At 42.9% G+C, this 16650-nt stretch overlaps 1 protein-coding gene across 1 annotated transcript in view; it reads left to right on the forward strand.

Annotated features, from left to right (window-relative positions):
* SKAP1 (src kinase associated phosphoprotein 1) overlaps positions 1–16650 on the forward strand; it is a 275716-nt gene that overhangs the window by 203452 nt on the left and 55614 nt on the right. The gene's annotated exons all lie outside the window — the stretch shown is intronic.

Consider the following 16650-nt stretch of genomic DNA (forward strand, 5'->3'; position numbering starts at 1 on the left):
TCAGGACGAGGGCCAGCCACCCTTGAGCGCCGAGCAGGTGCTGAGTGTCGTTTGTTCACGGAGGGATAAAAAACACATTTGTTCTCCCGCTTGTGCGGACAGACTGACAGGTCTTTGATAAGAGCAGGGAGAAGTCTTGCTGTGGTGAGAAATGACATTTCTATCTAGAACAGGTAAAAGCGGTGGCAAATCCTATTCCTGTTTTGGACATGATTTTCCTCCGCATCGTCATGACAACTCACCACCAGGTGGGGAACACTGAGGTGGAGTGGGGAACTGGAGACGGAATGTGGTGTCCCAGATCAAGCAGGAAGCAAGAAATGAAGGGCCCTGAACCTTAGCCTATGAATACGACAATTGTTCTTGCTTCTCCAGCTTTCTTTACCGATCCTGATGGGGCAGTTCAATCTCCATGCTTCTGCATCGTAATATCCTGGACCTCGGATGACTTATTGTTGGAGGGACCATTTCATTTCATTACTCTGTGTTCCTCTTTGTATAGATATACTTCTGGTCCATCAACTCTGTATAAGGGCCTTTGCCGACTTTTTCCAACAGTACCATTTAATTCTGCTGAGACACCCACTCTCTCCTACTAACTCCTCCTTTTGAAAAGCTTGCATTCTTTCAAAACAGCTACCCAGGGATAGAGAAGCAATCGACTCGTCATGGAACAGAATTTTACTCTGCACACCAGTCAGCCTATCTAGGGATGAAGCCTGTGACGTTGGTCTCGATGGCACCATGCCCTCTCTAACCGAGCTAAGTGGCCATACAGTTCAATCAGCTGGACAAATGAGAAACACAAAGAAAGGAAACAAGCCTATTGGATGGAAAACAAAGGAGTGCTTTACTTTGAAAAACATCCTAGTCAATGAAGCAATCCAAACACAGCCATAGAGCTAAACAGATTTCTTATCTCTCGGATAACATGCTTCTAGCCCAGCGTTGTCCTGGTGGCACTCTCAGATCAGTCACAACTGGAAGATACTGACATATCTGTGTGCACGTGGAGCCCTAGAGTCTGGAGAAAATACACCTTTTCACTGATCGGAATCTTTTTAAGCACATCCAAGGAGAATTTGTAGGTGAAATTAGCATTAGCGTTCCTCCTGGGTAGCACTGTGCATACTAGAAGCTAGTGAGGAAATCACCGTCTGGTACGCCATTCTGCTCCTGATAGATCACAGAAGTTGACTCCAGGGACTTAAACAAGAAGCACCACATTCCAGTCCTTCATTAGGCAAGAGGTGGACTTTTGAATCACAGAATTCCAAGAGGAAACATAAGCTTTCAAAAGACAAACCAGGCACTTCATTTATTTGAGACCTCTGTTATGACTCCTGGACCACAGATAACTACTTTCAACAAATTCTCACTCTTCATTAGTGGAAAACACTTCCTTCTAATCACCACGAATTACCCAACACCTGGAAGTATGCAGCCTCCTCTTACCACACTCATTTGCTCTCTTTCCGGTGGGATATTCTAGGTTCAGAAGGTGACCACCAGAACTTTTCTGGCTGTGTGCACAGTTCCCAGTGTGGCCGAGACTGTCCGTTTCTCCCCTTGTTTTGTATTTCTAGGCGGGCTCATGGCTGCGCAGAACAACTCCCCACCTTGGGGCGCCTGGGTGGCTCAGTCGGTTAAGCCTCCGACTTCGGCTCAGGTCAGATCTCACATTCATGGGTTCGAGCCCCGCGTCGGGCTCTGTGCTGGCAGTTAGCTCAGAGCCTGGAGCCTGCTTCTGGTTCTGTGTCTCCTTCTCTCTCTGCCCCTTCCCCTCTCAGGCTCTGTCTCTCTCTGTATCAAAAATAAATAAAACATTAAAAAAATTTAAAAAAAAAAAACTCCCCACCTCCATGCTTCCCTGGCTTCTAGACTTGACCATGTGACATGAGTTCTGGCCAGTGGAATGTAAAAGAGATGTGTCACACAAAAGCGTCCTTACCGGCATGGGGAGGGTGATTCTCTCTTCTTGCCTTTGTCCCTCCTTCCTGTTGGGCTGGAGCTGGAGCCAGCTTGCTAACGGTGGTGGAGACACCACCATCTCCAGGCTGCCTCCCTCCAGTCTTATTATACCTGAGAAAGAAATTATTTTCTATTTTGTTAAGGCCTTTATTATTGGGAGTTTTCTGTCACCCTGGCCCAAATAATACTAACCGATTCACTGGGCAAGGACTCCCTTGGGAGAATAACCAAGACAGGCTGAGTAGGGCAAGACTTAGGGATGTGACTTTAAAGAATGGGATGAGACCCTACAATCCAGCAGTTGCACTACTAGGTATTTATCCAAGGGACACAGGTGTGCTGTTTCCAAGGGGCACATGCACCCCAATGTCTATAGCAATGCTATTGACAATAGACAAAGTATGGAAAGAGCCCAAATGTCCATCAATGAATGAATGAATAAAGAAAACATGGTATATATACATACAATGGAGTATTACTCGGCAGTCAAAAAGAATGAAATCTTGCTATTTGCAACTACATGGATGGAACTAGAGGGTATTATGCTAAGCGAAATTAGTCAGAGAAAAACAAATATCATATGATTTCACTCATATGTGGAATTTAAGATACAAAACAGATGAACAGAAGGAAAAGGAAGCAAAAATAATATAAAAACAGGGAGGGGACAAAACATAAAAGACTCAAATATAGAGAACAACCCAAGAATTGCTGGAGAGGCTGTGAGGGCTGGGATGGGCTGAATGGGCAAGGGGCACTGAGGAGGACACTTGTTGGCATGAACACTGGGTGTTATATGTAGGGAATGAATCACTGGATTCGACTCCTGAAATCATTATTGCACCATATGCTAACTACCTTGGATGTAAATTAAAAAGAAATGAATGGGATGAGAAATGATATTTCAGTGTTGAAAAGACAAGTGGCTTCTTCAGCCATCTGAGAGGATGAAATAAACTGGGGTCACGTGAGCATAGATCCCGATACTTCCAACGTTTTTCAGAAGTCCTAACTTCTACAGATTAAGGTTGTTTCTTCAAATCTTGGTAATAATACTCCGAAGTACTTTGTCAAAGTCTTGTGGACAGGTTGTCTTGGTTCTTTCCCAGCTCATCTTTGGTTACTTTGTTCACCTCTCTTGCCTCTTACCACCTGTTCTGGAACTCGGTGGCCAGGTCCCCCAGCTGGGGGCCAGCCTCACCAAGGCACACCAGCAAGCGACTGGTTGGACAAGGGCCTAACACACAAATACCCTCTGAGGCTGTGCTTCAGATCATCCGCAGAGCCTTGTAAAAACGAACATTGCTCAGCCTTACTTCCAGATGATCTCGATTCAGCATATCTAGGGTGCAGCCCGGGTGTCTACATGTTTTGAAAGGTTGACGGGTGATTCTGATGAGCAGCTGCAGTTAAGAACCTCCGCTCCTAGGTGCTAATGACTGATAACAGCTCCATGCACTACGTCATGGATAAGTCACTGCTGGACATACTTCTATCGGTTATCTCTGCTCAGTGGCCTACTGCACAGTTACAGATGGCTGTGCCTTGTCCCGGAGAGCGCTGGAACTCGGCACCTCCTTCTTCCAGTGATCTGTGGTCCACCAGTTCCTTACCACGCAGTGGGTGAGAACGCCTCGCTTAATGTCCTGCTTCTCCCAGAGACATTCGTATTTCAGCAGGGAATCATGCTGTAATCTAAGGGAATGGATGCCGAACGATGCAATGTCAAGAATTAAGGAAGTCAGTTGAGAAGGTATTTTGGAAGAGGGACCTTTTTACAATTCCCTGAAACACATACTATTTAAGCAGCACCAGTCTGACTTGGTGCTACTTTAAAAAAAAATTTTTTTTTTTAATCGCTGGACCTGTTTCAGAAGATGAGGCTTCTGGGGAAAAGAAGAGCCTTATTTCTTCATTTTTCCTTGAATACTGTTTGGAACCCCCCTCGGCCCTCACACTTTCTCTTGCCCCCTTGAGAAGTAGTGCCATTCATGCCTAATTCAACCACAGTTAGATGGCAAGAGAACGTGTGTTAAAAGAGCACATTTCATGATTGTGAATATCCTTTCATATGATCTTGAAACATGGAGCAGAGGGTCATTTAGAGATTGGTTCTCTATTACAACACGGAGCTGGGCAGGCTAATCAATATTTTCATACATCTGGCCATCTTTTACAAACCTGGAGTCATGAAGATTCTACAGTGTCTTAGGTAATCCTTAATAATTCACGGGCTTCTCTTCTCAGCTGTTGAAATGGTTTCTTCTTACTTTTATCCTCTCATCCCAGATTCTGTAAATGTCTACCTCATAGAGCTATCAAAAAATCGAACCAGGGGCACCTGGGTGGCTCCTTGGTTAATTGTCTGACTCTTGATTTGGGCTCAGTCATGATCTTCCAGTTTGTGAGTTTGAGCCCTGCATCAGGATCCTCACTAACAGCATGGAGCCTGCCTGGGATTCCCTCTCTCTCTCTCTCTCTCCCTCCCCCTTTTTCTAAATAAATGACTAAACTTTTTAAAAAATTGAACTAGGGGTGCCTGGGTGGCTCAGTCAGTTAATCATCTGGCTTCAGCTCAGGTCATGATCTCATGGTTGTGGGTTCGAGCCCCAGCATCAGGCTCTGTGCTGACAGCTAGCTCAGAGCCTGGAGCCTGTCTTCAGATTCTGTATCTCCCTCTCTCTCTGACCCTCCCCTGCTTGTGCTGTCTCTCTCTGTCTCTCAAAAATAAATTAAAAACATTTTTACAATTTTTATTAATTGAACTAAATAAGAAGTGTGAAAAATGCTCCGAAAATTGTAAAGCTCTGTACAAATGTATATTCACATTTCTGTAATAGGGAATATATTCTTTGCGTAGCTGTGCTTCAGATCCTTGATGGAGAGAGGAAAGTGCTGAGCTAGAAATGGGACCCTGGTGTTCAGGCATTTAGTCCTCAATTCTAATTATTAGCACACTTCCTGTGCTAAATAAGATTAAAGGAAGAGCTTTGGCTTTTCCTCATTACAAAAATACATTGAATTGTCTGTGGTGATTTTTTTTTAACCATCACAAACTTATTATCCCGGAAATAAGGATTTGTAATGAAGGCATTCTCACACCTTGGTTGGTATGCACTGCTCTCCCAGAACAGACAGAGAGATCACAGAAATATAAACAGGACCAGTAGACTAAGTGCAACCTCCACTAATTGTTTATTTTCTTTCCAAAGTGCCAAGAAGTTGTTGGAGTTTCATACTTCATTTTCTATACAAATTGAGGTCCTGGGGGAGAGTATTCTTCATGTGAACAGCTCTCCCAGTTATAGGAGAAAACTGAGTAACAATAAAACCCTAAGGGACATCATTTAATATTTCCAGCATTTCACATGAGCTTCTGACACTCACGTCTTCAAGGGGAAAGCTGATTTATACCTTCAGTCCTTAGACAATGTAAAGGTGAGGTCAGGCATAGACATCCTTCATCCCTTTCCCCTGTACTCACAGGTCCCTTGGGCAAGGTGGAATCAAAGCATTGCAAATGCTAGAGGTCACAGGAGTGACACTGTAAGAGGTAAGAGAGCACAGCCTCCTTCCTTTATCAATGGGTCTGACGCCCATATATCTTCATATTGGCGTTGTTTCCACTTGAAAAATTACATGCACTTGGTTTTACTCTTCCTTCCCTTCCTATCCTTAAAACAGGATTTCCACCCCCAAGCTAAAGTGTAATTTATGTCAAGAATGATGATTATGTGTTTCTGATTATTTTTTAAAAAGGCGAAACCTTTTACATAAAGGCAGGACAACAAGTGTCTTGTTTTATAGCCTTGTACCTTTCCAACCCTATAAATTAAAATCACGTCTGCACTCTCTGTGTCTTTGCACTGATCTGATGTTGTCTTTCTAGGACATCCTGGGAAGTCTAGGCTCTCTGGCACAATGCCTTCCACATGGTAGTTTCCAAATAAATTTTTCCTGATTTGATTTTATCTGCAGGTACTTTATCCAATCCTGGTTGTGCCCAGCGATACAATACTTTTCTGTAAATTGCAGTGCAAGTTTGTAACCCCAAATTTCATCATGAGATTGCATGCCCTTTGTTACTTGTGAAGTAAAACAGATCTCCAGTGGAAAGAGGCACCTGTTTCTGTGAGTTCTCACAGAATTTAGACCTGTGGTACAAACGAAGTACAAGATTAGAGTGGCGAATGAGTCTTGGCATTGCATAAAGACTACAGGTTATTAAAATATTCTTCAAATTATAACCTACCAAACATAGCTTTGTGTTGTGTTTTTAATAATTGTTTCTCTTTATTATATACATGTCTTCTTTCTTTTCTGGATTCCTCTGGCATAGACCCTTCATATCAAGCTTAAAATTTTTGTGTGTTCAGCCACTAAGAATGTTTTTTTTAAATAAATGTTTTATTTATTTTTGATACATAGAGAGACAGAGCGTGAGAGGGGGAGGGGCAGAGAGAGAAGGAGACACAGAACTGGAAGCAGGCTCCAGGCTCTGAGCTAGCTGTCAGCACAGAGCCCGGCGCGGGGCTCGAACCCACAAACGTGAGATCTGACCTGAGCCGAAGCCGGAGGCTTAACCGACTGAGCCACCCAGGCGCCCCTAAGAATGTTTTTTAAAAATCAAATACTGTAGAACTGCAAGCAGTCAACCTTTCCCAGTCCTGGAGCACTGCTCTCCAGAGGCAAGCCCTTTCAATTCGTTCATCAATTCTGGTGTGTACTTCCACATTTCTAAGTAATACTATTATACAGCTATTTTTTTGATTTATCAATTTCAGATATTATGTATTGATTTCATATCGTGGCAGAGGAGGATTTAACACGCTTATCTCACCCCGACCCTCGCTTCCGCCTTCATCTTCCCAACATGATTATACCATCATTTTTAGTTAGGTTAGTTTTAGGGCTTAGATGATTTTAACTATGTAGATTTTATTTACTACCAACCCTTATAAACTTCTGTAATTACACTTTATTTCTTGTGGGGTTTTTTTCTCAAGCTGGCAAATGCCTCAGCTTTTTCACTTGATTAGTTTTCTAAGTCGCCATCCCTAAGTCTTCGCAAAGCGTTGTGGCAGAATTGTAGGATTCCTCTGACTACTGCCTTCCGTGTGGTCAAACGCAGCGACAGCCCATCAGTTCCATCTTGGAGCAGCTCGCCTGGAAACCTCAGCCCTCTTTCCCGCTCTTGGGTGGCTTCCTGGAGGTCCAAGGCTCCACTGTCACCCCGGGACTTTCCTCTGTTTCCTAGATCTCACGTCACTTTCTTTCTCCCTCACTTAGGGGGAGCACCTTCTCTGGTGGCAGACTTTCTCTAGGAGGGAGGATTTCTTGAGACTGTGCGTGTCTGGAAACATCTTTATTCTACTTTTACACTTGATTGACAGTTTGGGTGTAAGAATGTTAATGGAAGTTGGTTCGCCTTAGAATTTGGAAAGTTTTTGCTTCATTGACTTCCAGCTGCTAGTGTGGCTGTGGAGGAGTTCAATGCCATTCAGATTCTTCGTTCTTTGTGTAGGACCTATATTCCCCCTGATTCAGAAGATTTTACAAGCTTTTTATTATTTGTTGTGTCCTGAAATTTCACAGCTATTACCAAGGTATGAGTCTCTCTTCAATCATATTATGGGTACATGGAGGACCCTTTCCATCAGAAGACTCATAGTCTTCATTTTGAAAAATTTCACCATTTCTTTGATCACTCTTTGCCTTTATTTTCCATATTCTAATATTTTTAAGTTTATTTATTTATTTTTGTGAGAGAGAGTACAAGCATGAGCAGGAGAGGGGCAGAGAGAGAGGAAGAGAAAAAGAGAATTCCAAGCAGGCTCCACGCTCTCAGCTCAGAGTCTGATGCACAGCTTGAACCCATGATCCACAAGATCATGACCTGAGCCGAAATCAAGAGTTGGCCACTTAACCAACTGAGCCACCAGGTGCCCCTGTATGTTCTAATATTTTTATCTCTTCTGTTTTCTTTACCTTGATCATTTTGTCTAATTTCTTTTAAGATTTCCTCAATTATATCTTCCAACTCATCTAGTAATTTTGTTTTTTAATTTTTGCTGTCATATATTGAATTTCTGACCTTCCTTTCTTGCTCTCTCTTACTTTTTAAGCATCCTATCTCATGGATGCAATGTCTTCTCGTTCCTCTAGGAATATTAGTGATGGCTTGTTTCTTTGTTTGCTTTGGCTTTTCATTTTCCTTCCTGCAACCTAAAAGTTTCATTTTCCTTTCCGTGACCTAGCTGTTTCCCCTGACCTTTTAATTTGTTACGTATTTTGGTCTTTGTCTTGCATGTTGGAAGCTTTTCTGCAAAGTCTGGTGATCCTTAGACCCTGCTTATATTTACAAGTGAGGCGCCAAAATGCAGACTGAAACTTCTGTGTGCCAAAGTGGAACATATCAGCAGATGGGCTTCCCTGTAGAAAGCGTACAAGTCATAAGGGAGGACCCAGCCATTTTCGCTGAAGATCTCCCAAACATCAGGGGCGCCTGGGTGGCTCAGTCGGTTAAGCGTCCGCCTTCGGCTCAGGTCATGATCTCATGGTTCGTGGGTTCAAGGCCCGCATTGGACTCTGGCTGACAGCTAGCTCAGAGCCTGGAGTCTGTCTTTGGATTCTGTGTTTCCCTCTCTCTGACCCTCCCCTGCTCACGCTGTCTCTCTCTCAAAAATAAATAAAACATTTTAAAAAAAAGTTCTCCCAAACATCAGTAGATGTAGGCCTTTTCTCTGAAGCCATTCATTTTTCCAGGGAAAGATCCATGAATCTCCCAGTGGTGCCATTATACGCCACCACCAGGGCTCTTGGAACTGAGCAGTAAAAGGAAGCCAGGGACCTCGGTGTTCAGGACATGGACTATTACTTAATTCACCTGTTCTCAGGATGGCTTTTCACTCTGCACGGAACTGTGTGTCCAGCTGTGGGACTTCCCTGGTCTCATTTCCCCACAGTAATTACCCCCCTGTGCCAAGCTTACCTGACTATGGGGGCAAAAGAGTGATATGATGCTGGAGTCCGCAAACTCTATTTTTCTTCTCAACTCTACAACAAATTAGTCACATTGCCTTGGGTAATGCCACATAATGACATTGTTGGGTGAGTCACATAATGACATCATTGGGTGAGTCACATAATCTAGCTGCCAGGGCTTTAGTTTCCCCATCTGTAAAATGAGTGGCAAGGTCATTTGCTCTATCACCACTGGAGAGCCCTGTGACCTCCCCAGGCAAGAGTTCTTCTTTAGGGAACCTTACACAGATGCTAAAATAGGTGATGAAATAACATGTAAAAGAGTTCCCTTACGTATCACTACCTTCTTAAGTTATGCTACTTTCTAGCAGTTGGTTTTACTTACAGAAATCTGAGCTTTGGCAACATAGGACTCCTATGTTCCTCAGACTCTGCACCAGAGCCTCTCTAGTCCCTTCTCTCATACATTCTACACAGTCTGACCCATGGGAGGCCCAGCAAGTCCACTCGGTGGGCAAAGCTAAACCTCCCTGTGAGCCTCAGACAGAGAGATCATCCAGGCACCCACCTCTTCCCTAGAAACACCAAACATCAGATCCCCATCTGGGGCTGATGTCCTGAGCAGCTCCCAGGCTCCACCTGGCAGCACTGGTACTGTAGCCACGTTCAGCAGAGAGGGTTCCTAAAAACTATGAAATTTGGGCTGCAAAACCTAGAATTAAATCATTCTTCATCTTCAGGTGCCTGGGTGACTCAGTCAGTCTTTAAGCGTCCGACATCAGCTCAGGTCATGATCTCATGGTTCATGGAAAAAGCCGGTGTTGGGTTCTGTGCTGACAGCTCAGCCTGCTTCAAATCTATGTCTCCCTCTCTCTCTGCCCTTCCCCTGCTCACACGCTGTGTCGTGTGTCTCTCTCTCTCAAAAATAAATAAAACATTAAAAAAAATTAAAAACATTATTCATCTTGACTTTACACTATGACTATAACATGATTCATTATGTAAAATGTGTAGCAAAAAAAAAAAAAAGTACCGGATTTGGAGCTTAAAAAAAAAAACATAGGCAAAACCCCAGTTTGTGTCTTGACTCCTCATTCAAGCTTTTTTGAGGAAGTCACTTGCCTTCTCTGAGCCTTATTTTCAGCCCACAAAGGCTTGACTGATAAGGCCTTTCTATCTGTATCAGAATCAACGAGGTGCCATAAAGGAAACCATCTGACAAACACTAAATAAAGTTCTATCCAAATGTAAAGTATTACTGTTATCTATTTGTAAGTATTTGGTCCAGGAAGGCTGAATTTCATGCTGCCTCTCCTGTCTGTAACACACAGGCAATTCCACAATTAGAGTTGGCTTTCCAAAAAGACACTTTCATTCTTTTTTTCCTTGAAAACAAATGAATCCATAACCAATGTACCCTAGCCATCCATATGTGCAGCCTCTTTTGTTCATGAGCAACCTTAAGGTAATAAACTGGTATGCCCCTGTGACAGAGAAAAATGTCGGAAGGAAATGGGTTTCCATCTGAGGCTTCTTAGGTGCTAAACCAAACAATAACAAGGGAATAATTATTCAGCTAAATGCACCTGACGTGCATTGGCATCCAATATGCCACCCTCGTCGCTAGGCATTATTACTTATATACCTGCTTCTGCGAAGGACCGCTCAGAAGAGCTACTCTGCTTTTAACAGTCATACATTTTAGGGACTTTTAAATAAACTTATATAGCAACACCGAGCTGCATGTCTTCTAAACTTTGCTATTTCATCCGTCTGTACCAAGCACCGTGAAGCAAAATGGATGTGCCTTCAGCTTTCTACAGTCCTGGAAAATGAACCAGTCCACTTAACAATAAATGGTGGTTGGTTCAAACACACATGACTGGTCTAGTGAGAAAGAAAAGAAAGTTGAGCTTAATGAAGTCCAGTGTCTGTGTCCTGTGCATGGACAGGAAAGGACGAGTGTTTTATAACTGTTTATTGGAGTTAATGGTAATAAATTCCTCACTTGTGATGCATTAACTTTAATGTTTTCATTACTTGGTGATTTAGGTTTTCCCTTTTCACATTGTAAATCATGTTGTCCCAGTAGCAGAGCAGGTCGAGTGCTTGCCATAATGTTCATAATGCTCAGTGGGGAAAGGAATGTTCTCTTTCTCTCTCCAGCATGGTCTGACAAAAGACCCTTTGCGTCATCTCGACTTGCTACTTTCTAAATAAGCAATAAAGACAGACAGACATGCATCTGACAGCAGCCTAGCAGAATGTGACAGAGTCTAGTTTAGATCCAGGGAAAGACAGGTCTCCATAGTAACTTTCCAAATGTATTTGGTGCTGAAGGTTCTTTTCCCCCCGCCCCTCTGTTTGCTGAGTGTGAGCCCTTAGTTAATGAGCTGTGCAAATAGATATTGAGATTTAGTGTTTTTATTTTGCAATTACAGACTTGGTGATTTGGTTGGAAACTTTTGGGTCTAGAAACATCACCCTCATTTTCCCCTCTTTAATTTTTTTCCTTACAAAGTTCGACTTTCTTCAAACTTACTTGAGGTTTAGCAGCTGAAACAGAAGACTCAAGGAAGATTTTACATCTCAAATGTGTAACTTAAAAGAAAAGGAGGCAATTTTCGCCCTTGAGGTTCCTTGTCATAACCATCATTTTTGTCTCTGATTGGGTACTGCTGCACAGAGACACCCGGGGAGCTGGCCGGGAGTGAGGTCTGGCTGGGGAGTGACACTTTGTCCGGTAGATGATACATACCAGGTCAAAGCCACATTGCTAAGATCATTGCATCCCATCAAGTCCTTCCTGATGGGGTATGCGAGTTCTCATTAGATCACCCACCCTGAAATACCCCCAGAGAATCATGATAATTAGTTTCTGAGTCTTCTTTTTGATTTTCTGCTTTGTTTGCTTTAAAAGTTTTCTCGATGCAGCGCTCTGATGATATCTGAATGTGTTTTACCAGAGAGGCACGGAGAAGGCAAAATTATTATCATTTGACTTCTCCTTGAAATCTTTTGTTTTGGAGAGTAACTAAAATAGAGACTCCAGGATCCTGGTACACTAATCCCCACCCGGCTTTCACCAGCAGCGGTACGAAGTGCTCAGACACACATGGGATCTTAGCGTACAGGATGCAGAGCAAATCTAGACGTTCAAAGGGAAAAATACCATTTTCCCCCCTCAGGGAAATAAAAGAGTAAGACTGGGGAAATGCTACATGAAGAGGTCAGGTTCTCAGCCCCTCAAGGTCTGTAGCTGAAAAAGTGCCTTCGACAGCGATTTCTGAAAAGTAGTTGGTGATCCGTTTGTTAAGTTGTTGGCGTTTGTCCATCTGTGGCTTTCTCTGGATCCCAACCTTCGACGCTCTCCTAAAGCTGGATAGGGTCTGAGGTGAAGAGAAGTGGGGTCTTGGTGAGGCTGTGAAATGGGCTCAGAAACATCATTCTCTCCACTTGAGGTTCATGGCATTTTCCCCCTAATTTTCCCCCAAAATTCTCTTTGCCCTCCTTCCTATCATTCTTAGTCCTGTTGTTCATCCTGGCTTCTGCACTGCCCGTTTCCTCCTTGCTCTCTTGGGTAAAATCTCTTTCCTCCTTTTTAACTTCTTATTTCACATTACCACCCTTAAGATTAAAATTATAATATACAGCAGAACAAAAATTACCATTTGTGGCTTAGGCGAAAATGATTTATCTAACAAATATTCAACTCCTATATTGCCTGCTTAGACCGCAAGTCCCATTGGGCTAGAAGTGGTTGCAGTTCTGCATAACACACATTTATTGAGCACCTACTGTGTGTCCGAGGCCCCTGGGGATATGGGGGGAAATAATAAATAATGAATTGTACTGCCCTCTATGAAAGGGACCAGATTTCCCACCAGTACCAAACTCCTTAGTGTTTACTGTGGTGTATTTTAGGGAAGGATTCTTCTTTTTTTTTTTTTAATGTTTTTTTGTTTATTTTTGATACAGAGAGAGACAGAGCATGAGAGGGGGAGGGGCAGAGAGAGAAGGAGACATAGAACCAGAAGCAGGCTCCAGGCTCTGAGCTAGCTGTCAGCACAGAGCCTGACGCAGGGCTCGAACCCACGAACGTGAGATCTGACCTGAGCTGCAGCCGGAGACTTAACCGACTGAGCTACCCAGGCACCCCGGGAAGGATTCTTCTTAATTCCGCATAAATTCAACAGTTACTTAAGGCACAGGCGTACCCTGTGATGGCCTCAGCTCTTCCCATGTTCCAGTTGCCACTTAATCTGATTCTTACTCTCCTTACCTAGATACCTGTGCCCATTCCACTAGGTGCACGGGTGTGTCGGATTCTTCTTTGTTCCCTCCTCTCCACCCAGGTACTATGATGTTTGTTTACCTAATTTCTTCCATAGTGTCATGTCTCTACCTACAAATGCAAGATCTACTTTTACCCTCCTTCCCCTTTCTAGGCTATCCTTCCTACTGCCTTCTACCTAGACCCACAGCTATATTCCTTTTCCCAGCAGTAGCCCCTTCTCAAGTTCCTTGTTCATAGTAGCGTTACATAATAACTAAGTCAAGACTAGAGAGTACTGGGGGAAAGGTGTAGGGCCCCTGGGAGCCAAAACTGTGCTATAATAATGCCCTATAGTAAATTAGAACAGAGAAGGAGAAGGGGAGAAATGGAAAGATCCAGGGAAGATGTGATTGAATCTTAAAAGAGATGCCCTGGGGCGCCTGGGTGGCTCAGTCAGTTAAGCATCCAGCTTCGGCTCAGCTCAGGTCACGATCTCACAGTTCGTGGGTTTGAGCCCCGTGTCGGGCTCTGTGCTGAAAGCTAGCTCAGAGCCTGGAGCCTGCTTCGGATTCCGTATCTCTCTCTCTCTCTCTCTCTCTGACCCTCCTCTGCTCACACTGTCTCTCAAAAATAAATTTAAAAACCATAAAAAATTAAAAAAAAAAAGAGAGAGAGATGCCCTTGGGATGCCTGTGGCTCAGCAGGTTAAGCGGCTGACTCTTGATTTCAGCTCAGGTCATGAGTTAGAACCCCACATCAGTGTGGGGCCTGCTTGGGATCCTCTCGCTCACTCCCTCTCTCTTCCCCTCCCCTGCCTGCACACACGTGCACTTTCTCTCTCTCCCTTTTCTTTCTCTCTCTCTTTCTCAAAAAGTAAATAAATAAACTTAAAAAGGGAGAGGGGAGGCATGCCCTACTTGAAAAGAGAGAGAGAGGAATTCCCAAAGAGGAAAAATAGCTGAGCAAAGTTCTACAGTGCAAAGTTCATGGCATGTTCCAGAAGGCAGTTTGTTACTTACTGTTGCTAAAACATTGGGAGATATGGGAGTTGGAAGAAAATGAAACTGGAAAATAGATAAGACTAAATATTTTAAAGTTTTTTTGCTGCAGAGTTTGAGTTTCATCCTATAAGTAATGGGGAACCATTAAAGGCTCTAAGCAGGAATGTGACCTGACCACGTCTGTGTTTCAGAAAAATGATTTCTGGCCACAGTATGGTAGGCAGGTAGAAGGTAAACCAATTAAAAAAAAAAGAAAGAAAAGCTATTCCAAACCAAGGCAAGGCTCTTTTCTTTGTTTTTTTCTTTTTTCTCCATGTTCTTATCACAGCCCAGTAGAGTAGTAAATAAATAGATTTGGAAATGATATTCTGTCATTCATTTTATAAATATGCTTTCAAATGACACATATATAATGGTGACCTGCCTGAGGACAAGGAGGGAACACAGTGATCCTTCAAAGTTTGGTAAAAACTTTTGTAAAAAGGTGATTTGGCATTTTACATCCTCTCCAACTACTTATGGTCACAAGGCCAATTGAAGCATTGCTGCCGGATTTGTATCGGGATTGTCACTTTGGATGATTGCCAATTATTGTGGTTTGGCTGCTAAAGAGACTTCAGGTGGCTTGGATCTTTGTGGTTCTCTATGAAGGATGGACTCCTAGGATAAAAATAAAACTGAGGGTCCTGGGTTACAGATATGCATATTTAATAGAATCAGAAGACACCAGAGGCTTTCTGAGTTTAACCAATTTGTGTGGAGACCACATAACTTCTCAGCCTTTTTCCCACCATGACACATGTCCACCAACACTTAATATGTTCAGCGCACTTCCACAGAACACCCGTGACTTTGAAGAAACACGATTTTCTCAGGGAAAGAGAGACCACGGGGGAACTCTTGATTACCACAATTGTAATAGTGCATCTGATATATTTAGTACCATACACTGTAGCGTAAGATAAGCTATAAATTATTTTTCAATTGGCTTTTTCCCTTAAGAAAGCATATCAGAATGCAGATGAATGATATTATTAAGAAAAACGTTGAATCTATTCTTATTCTAAAAGTGAATTATTTTAAATCTCTGCCCTTTAGATTAACACCTTCAATTGATCAAAAACACCAGTGTGTCATGATCTGATGATTGAGACTCAGTGGATTATTATATTGAGTGGGTCGTTCTTTAAAGTGAAATATGTACACTTACAAGATGCTGCTGATCACTATTACCATTTATTTAGATGCTAGAAATAGTGTGTTGAAGTTAGCGTGCCTGGAGTTAGAAGGGCTTTTTTCTAATACTTTCACTTCTTACAAGTAAGATCCCACTGGAAGTGAAGACGTGAAAGAGGAGCAACCCCTAAGACCACAGGCCTCTCTGACAATTAGTGTGGTGCCTTTTTGTAGAAAGAAGGTTCTTCATTCTCCATGAATCGTCATAGCTTCTGTATGTTACCTTGTATGTCACCATGTAGCTTGACATTGTTGATGGAATGTTTTCTGAAAAGGAGCCAATTTGGGATATTTGGCTTAAAAATCTTATTACTGGGGCACCTGAGTGGCTCAGTCGGTTGAGCGTTCGACTTCAGCCCAGGTCATGATCTCGCGGTTCGGGAGTTTGAGCCCCAGGTCAGGCTCTGTCCCCCCTCTCTGCCCTTCCCCTACTTGCGCTCTTTCAAAAATAAACATATTTTTGATCTCCTTTCCTTTTAAAAGCCAAGAGCTCTTCCTTAAAGAGTAAAGAAATCACGTTCAAGATTCCTGAGGAGCCTTCAACTGGAACAGGGCTCCCTTCCCCTAGACACCACTCTTGCATCGAGAGACATCTCCCAAACTTGTTGACTAAGCACTGTTTGTGAGAGCCCCAGGCTGCTTCCTCTTGCATTTTCTTTACCTGTGTATTCTTCTGTTCCATCCTCCTATGTTCTTTTAGTTTGCTCTGCTGTGTACCTGTTGACTTCTCGAATTTTACACAGACCTGCCCTGGAAAGCAATTTCATAGATTAGTCAGCCAGTACATTAAAAAAGTAAATTAATATAGTACCTTAAAATATAAATTTTTTGGGTGGTGAGTTTGGTAAATTCTTTATAGATTCTGGGTTCCCTTTATCCAGTATGTTTTTGCAAATATCTTCCCCCATTCCGTCGGTTGCCTTTTAGTTTTGTTGATTGTTTCCTTTGCTGTGCAGAAGGTTTTTATCTTGATGAGATCTCAATATGGTTAAAGAAAATGTGGTTTACGTACACAAAAATAAGATCAAAATGGCTGAAGGACTTGAATGTGAGACAGGAAACCATCAAAACCCTCGAGGAGAAAGTAGGGAAAAACCTCCTAGACCTCCACCGCAGCAACCTTCTACTTGACACATCCTCCAAGGCAAGGGAAATTAAAGCAAAACTGAACCCTTGGGACTT

The sequence above is a fragment of the Suricata suricatta genome, chromosome 17 (genome assembly GCF_006229205.1).
Source record: "Suricata suricatta isolate VVHF042 chromosome 17, meerkat_22Aug2017_6uvM2_HiC, whole genome shotgun sequence".
NCBI classification, from domain to species: domain Eukaryota; kingdom Metazoa; phylum Chordata; class Mammalia; order Carnivora; family Herpestidae; genus Suricata; species Suricata suricatta.